Here is a 5,881-nt window from a genome sequence, read left to right on the forward strand (position 1 = left end):
CTCCCACCGTGAGGGGCCCAGAGCTGGACACAGCACTCGAGGTGTGACCCCGGCAGTGCCAGCACAGGGGACAGGCCCTGCCCTGCTCCTGCTGCCGCCCCATTGCTGCCACAGGCCCGGTGCCACTGGCCTCACCCCCCTTCCCACAGCCGGGCTCATGTGTTGTCAACCAGCACCCCCAGGTCTGTCTCTGCTGGGCTGGTTTCCAGCCAGGGCAGCTCCACTGGGGCTGGAGAGTGACCAGGACCAGCCCGGCTGTGTGAGGGGAGCCGGTGTGCCGCTGCCTGTGGGAATGCCAAGGGCCAGCAGCACGGCCCTGGCACTGCCGGAGCTGCAGGAGTGACCCCACAAGCTCTGTGCACTAAGTTATCATGTACATTGTGGAACTCAAGTATAATTTTCAGAGTAGAACTGCCACAGGATGTGTTAGTGAAACCTATGAAGTCAGGACATAGATGTAAAGCCCTGCTGACAAACAATGCTGCCTCAGCAGGGACACACCAGAGCCAGCACTGAGAAACCAGCCCTGTCTGAGGCATGCTGACCAAGGCTGGGTCACACATGACCCCACTTGTCCCTGTCACACCAGGCAGACAGGGAACAGGCCAGTGACTGCTGCACCAAACACGAGGTCTTGGCCGTCAGCTCTTCCATACCCACAGCGAGCAGATGGTGTTGAGCTCCTTCCTTCCAAAAGGAGCACGTGTAGGAAACCACGCAGTGAGAGAAGTTGGTTTATTCTGAGTTCTTCAGTGTCACATTGGCCAAAAGACTTCTCAGCTTGTGTAACATTTGTTTTCTACATGTGCAGCTCAGCTCTAGTCAGGCTTTCATAAAGTTACCCACATCAATCCCCAAGGTGGATGAGATTTAAATATATCGGCTTTAGGATGAGGAAGGCTGAATCAGCCCCACTGGGATTCCAAACTGCAAATTCAGAGAGTTGCAAGCACTGAAGCCTGAGGACATGGTTTTGAACTGCACTCTCAGTCATAAATACAGGCCTCAATGCTCATTATTCCATACCGTAATCAGCCTGGATTCTTTCCTCCCTGTATTTTGCCTTTGAGGGGCAGGGAGTTCACCGATGCCTTAGTGAGATGAATGAACATCCCCGTTCTCATGCTGAAGGAGAGGCAGGAACCGTGAAGGATTTTAGCCATGAATAACCTCAAAGAGTGACTCCTGAGAAATGCTGGAGACACAAGGACGAGGCAGGGTTCTTGCAACACAGGTGCCTTTGAAGGAGCTGGAACAAGAGCTGCAGGCACTGACAGACTCTGGTTTCACCTTTCCACAAGAGTCAGAATTTGCACTGAGAATTTCCCTGCAGTGAGGAACTGTCCTGATGACATGCATGGATTTACTCACTGCCAAGGTGGCATTACATCCCTAAGTAAGGCTGTAGCAGCAGTGGTAATTAGCTGCACAGTGATTGACTTGGACAACACAGAGACTGAAATAAGATGGAACCTGTGCGTGTCCTCAGCGAAGATGCTGGAATGTATCCTGGAGAAATGGTGAAACCGTTTGTGTCAAAGCCATTTTGGGGCCAGTGGAGGCAAATCACAGCCTAATTAGTCCATCTAGTCTGAGCATGACTGACTGCAGAAGGGTAAGGGCAATTTCTTCCAGCTGCACTCCCTGTATTTATTTTTATTTTCTTAGATGGGGAAGCTCAGTAGAAAGATGATGCTGTGGTTTCAGCACATGACTGGTTCTGCTTTCATTTCCCAAGCAGTTTGAGGCAAATCACTTCATGGCTCTGTGTTTTTTGACTTTTTCTCCAGTACAAAATGTCTTTTCTCCCAAGAGACACTTGAAGCTTGAAGTCATTGATTTTAGTGACTTCCGTACGGGATGTGCTGTGAAAGTGTTTGAAAGCAATTGAAAGTATGACAGAAGTGCAGTGGAGTGAATCCTCTGAAATCTTGGAGTTGTACATGTGTTCCTTTAATTATTGTGTACAAATGAGCAATAAAGGGAACACTTTTAATCTGCACTTTGTAATAAATATTCAACACTAAAAGCTAGATAATAAACCTCAAAAGCAGGGTGTGTAAGCTAAACTAGTAATAATTGAGCAAGACATTAAAACTAGATCTTTCTTCTAACCTTTTAGTGCTAAATTACCCAACTAAAAAAAAAAATAAAATGTTCACATGACAAAAACTTTCTCATCATCAATTCAAAAGTACTTCTGTGTCCCTGGAGGCAGACATACTCCATGTGCAAGAATTGTATTCACAGGGTTTGAATATACATAGGTCTCATTTCCCACTTTGGAATAACATCCTGAATTAAAGCTGTATAATTAAGCTGGAGAGGTTTGTTAAGGGTTAATAAATGCTGTCAGATGCTACTCCCCAAAACATCACTTGGCCACAAAGACTTTTTGTGCTTGGGACCATCTTGTGTTTGAATCATCTTTGATCTTTTTGCTCAAAAAAGCCAAACTGTGGCTGGCCCATCCCTGGAGGTGTCTAAGGCCAGGTTGGATCGGGCTTGGAGCCACCTGGGATGGTGGAATGCTCATGGCGGGGGTGAAACTGGATGATCTTAAACCATCCTGTGACTCTGCGACAGCCCGTGCCCAAGGAAGCTGCCTCACTGCCTCAGAAGCAGCAGGTTCTGCAGGTGTGGGCTCTGTACGGGGTTTTGGACATGCAGGCAGCTGCAATTTCAGTGTTTGTTGCAACAACAAAAGGTCACATCAGGTCTGCTGGAAGGAGGAGAGCCCCAGCGAGCGCAGCCACACGTCCCACAGCCATGCAGAGCCGGGTGGAAGCAGTGCCTTGCTCACTGGTGTGGAAAATTATGCTCCAATAAGCCACGAGTATTGTGAGGAAGAGGAATGAAAACAAAGGTAGCATTGAATTGGAAGACTTTCCCAATGGGAGTTCCCTTCCTCTGAAACCAGCAGCAGAAGTGAGGGGCAGATATGGAGTGATGCAGTGAGTTGTGCTGGATGGTGCACAGGGCAAGGCAGAGCTGAAATCCAAATTGGCTCCACATAGCACAGCCAGCTGAGTGCAGCCTGACTTTAGGGGCCCCCACTCACTCATCTCACCAATGTCCTTTGTTGCTCCGTTATTTCTTCAGCCTACTGGAGAAATCACAATTAACCAACGGTTAATTTAACTTTGCTGTCCAGAGTAAATCCCTTACTGCTTAGGCTGGCAGTTTTGAACCTGGTGAGGAGTGAAGTCCTGACAGCTTTGTCATGGGAACCTCGCCTGTAAAATGGGAAGGGACTGGCATGGGTGCTCCCCAGGGCTGTCTGTTCCTGCATTGCCCTCCACATCGGCCTGGTGTGACCCCAAAAATATCCTAACTAGGATTTGGGTGCTGCTGGGAGAGGTTAGATGTGAGTGGGGATTGCAGGAAAGAGCAGCTCCCCTCCAGATCTATTATTTCTCCTTTTCTTATAAATTGGGGTCAGAAGGTAAATGGAACATGCTGGAGCAGGAAGAGGTGACTGATGGTGGATATAATTAAAAAGACTTTAATTACAGGATTTGGAGAGAGGATTCTTCATGGAGTTAATTTTTTAATTGTTGCTGTTTCAGGAAAAGAATCCCAGTGCTCCCAATAGCAAAAGGCCTGGTCTCTGAGCACTGCTGACTCTGATCCCTTCAAGATGGGGCAGAAGAAAATCCTGTGTTTGTTAGAGCTCCCCCCCTTAAACTTCAGCTTCTCCCGAAGAGAAGTGTTTGTTTCCTTCCATCTGCTGCTTTTGCAAGGAAGGAAAATCAGCCTGTTCAGACACCAGGAAGTTCTTCAGCATGGGAACAGTTCGCTGTAACTGCAGGAACAATAACGGGTAGAAATTATCATACCTAAAAATACCCTGCATGCGAGTCACACGCATAAGCCAGCCCGGAGCAGCTCGGAGGAGCCCGGGGTGGATGGAGCGAGTGGATCCGCGGGATGTGCTGGGTGTGGGCAGCGCGGGGGCACCTGCCTGCCTCTGCTGCACTTGTTTTCACCAAAACACGTCTTGCTTTTGCAGGGAGCTGTCGGCTCCTCCTGCATCTTTGTGCACCGCAGCTGCCCGAGCCACTGGCAGGGGAGATGAAAGCCAGAGCCTGTGCAGAGCCATCTGACACTTGGATCTCACCCATGCCATCCCCACAAGGGAGCTGGGTGAGCGGCTGGGGGGCTGCAAGGCCGATGTCAAAGGCAGCAGCTCTCCACACGTGCCAGGAGAACCAGGGCAGGTGAGGTGGGGGAGCAGGGGATGAGGTGACACTGCCCACAGGCCGCTCGGGGGGCAGACAAAGCCCACAGCCCGCAAGTCACCCCGGTTGTTACCCTAGAGCTCAACGCCGAGGGAAGTCCGTGGAGTCTCCTGCAATCAGTTCCTACGCGGGCTGTGCCTCCAGCATTTGCTTTTCCGAAATTTCCGAGCGCTGGGCGCGTTTCCACGGTAACGCCGAGGGATGCTGAGGGCTCTGCGGAGCGGCGGTGCCGGTGCTCTCCCTGCCGAGCCCCGCCGCAGTTTCGGCTTTGCACAACAGAAGCTGCAGCTGTGGAACAACAGGGGTGATGTGGGAACGGTGTGTGTGCAGGTCACCGGCGCTCACCAGGTGTCCTTCGTGCCGGCAGCATCCTGGAGAAAGGACTGAAGCAGCTCCAGGATGGGAAGGGTGCAGACCTCAGCCGGGTCCCCATCCCATCCATGCCAGCGGGGCACAGCCCCCGGTTAGCCCAGCACCACGGTCCGGTGCCTCCGAGCCCTCCGGTGCGCGATTCCTGCCTGTGTCCGTGGAACCCGTGGGTCTGTGGCATCGAAATGGCCCCGATGGCACAAGCGAAGAGCTGGGTCACACAGAGCCAGAGCCCAGGCTGCCCTGCCCTGCGGGAGGGCCGGGAATGCCGCTGCTGTCAGCTCCTCACCCAACACCAGCCACCGAGAGACCCGCCCGTGGGCTAACACTGCTCATGGAGACATGGCCATGCCATTTATTTAATCTCTGTGGCCTAAAACTCTTCCCGTGTCTGCCCACAGGCGTCCGGCTACAGCCCGCCACACCCGGCATTCCCGTCCCGACACAAACCAAGGGCTCTCCGGCACGACACAATCCCGGGAGCACTGCTCCTAGCCAGGGCATTTCAGTTATTAAAATGAGAAGGAACTGCATGGGCTGGATCCCAGCAAAGCAATTTGTAGCTCATTTTTCCTTCCGATGAACTTGAAAAATTCATCTAACTTTGAAGAGCTTTGCATGCCAACAATGAACCAAGGCTGTGCAAGGAGAGGTCGGGCACATTTTCATGAGAGCTTGAAGGCAGCTGGAGCAACAGCAGGAAGGTGTTTTGGGGATACCACTGTGCCAGGAGCAGCAAGGACACACAGAGGTCATGGTCTCTCCATCCCCCAGAACGACCCCAACATGCCCCAAAATGAGTCCCTACAGAACAGTTGAAGCGTGAGAGCAGCTCGTTTTGGTGGGACAAGGCTGAGCTTCCCTTTGGGGCTGAAAAGCTGAAGGACAGAGTCGGCTGGATCCCTGCTGTGACGGTGACACTCCAGCAGAACCACATCGAGATATTTCTGGCCGTTTTAATGGATTTGGAAGAAACATTGCTTCCCACAGCTTTCCCCGGTCAACAGGCGCCCTTGCAGGGTGACTGACCCGAGCGGGCGCTTGGCAGCCCCAGCGCATCACTCCGGCTGCCTTCAGCCGTGCCGAACGCCAGCCCCGCTCCGGTCCCGTTCTGGTCCCGCTCGGTCCCGCTCCGGCCCCGCTCCGTTCCCGCTCCTGCCCCGCTCGGTCCCGCTCCTGCCCCGCTCCGTTCCCGCTCCTGCCCCGCTCCGTTCCCGCTCCTGCCCCGCTCCGTTCCCGCTCCTGCCCCGCTCGGTCCCGCTCCGGCCCCG

At 52.8% G+C, this 5,881-nt stretch overlaps 1 protein-coding gene across 1 annotated transcript in view; it reads right to left on the reverse strand.

The window, feature by feature from the left end:
* NDFIP1 (Nedd4 family interacting protein 1) overlaps positions 1–5,881 on the reverse strand; it is a 22,455-nt gene that overhangs the window by 16,275 nt on the left and 299 nt on the right. The window lies entirely within an intron of this gene.

This window comes from Parus major, chromosome 13 (assembly GCF_001522545.3).
Source record: "Parus major isolate Abel chromosome 13, Parus_major1.1, whole genome shotgun sequence".
Lineage (NCBI taxonomy): Eukaryota > Metazoa > Chordata > Aves > Passeriformes > Paridae > Parus > Parus major.